Source organism: Fulmarus glacialis, unplaced genomic scaffold (assembly GCF_000690835.1).
Source record: "Fulmarus glacialis isolate BGI_N327 unplaced genomic scaffold, ASM69083v1 scaffold45122, whole genome shotgun sequence".
Lineage (NCBI taxonomy): Eukaryota > Metazoa > Chordata > Aves > Procellariiformes > Procellariidae > Fulmarus > Fulmarus glacialis.
Genome location: NW_009199349.1, coordinates 20614 through 21038, shown reverse-complemented (window position 1 = coordinate 21038; position 425 = coordinate 20614). Strand labels below are relative to the sequence as shown.

General features: G+C 43.5%; 1 protein-coding gene across 1 annotated transcript in view; it reads right to left on the bottom strand.

Annotated features, from left to right (window-relative positions):
* GYS2 (glycogen synthase 2 (liver)) overlaps positions 1–425 on the bottom strand; it is a gene marked incomplete at its 5' end in the record, with an annotated part of 21190 nt that overhangs the window by 6397 nt on the left and 14368 nt on the right. The window lies entirely within an intron of this gene.

Genomic DNA, 425 nt, shown 5'->3' with positions numbered 1-425 from the left:
CTAAGTATCTCCTCCTTTGCCCATCTGTTATCTAATTAACTTCCCACACTAAAATGTATCCTGCCTGTGTGCAGTCTTGTATCCTGCCTGTGTGCAGCCTTGTCCTGGAAATAGTACTGGTAATGAACCACCCTTCTGGACAGGTGTTCAGCTTTATCCTTGTTGATCAAGAAAGACCATGTGCATTGAGAATTACGCCTAAGGCTGTGGCATTTAGCAATACTAAATTGGTTCTCTTGGTCTGTTGTACCAAGGTACAGTATTGGGATGTCTTGTTCCAGAGGAGGCCTCAGAAGGTTACAGCACTTCTGAGCTTCACAGCATCCAACTGTAATACAGGAATGCTTACGGTACTCAATGGATCTCTCAAGAACTGAGAGAATTTTGAAACCAGACATATTACAGCCCCAACATCACAATCCTGT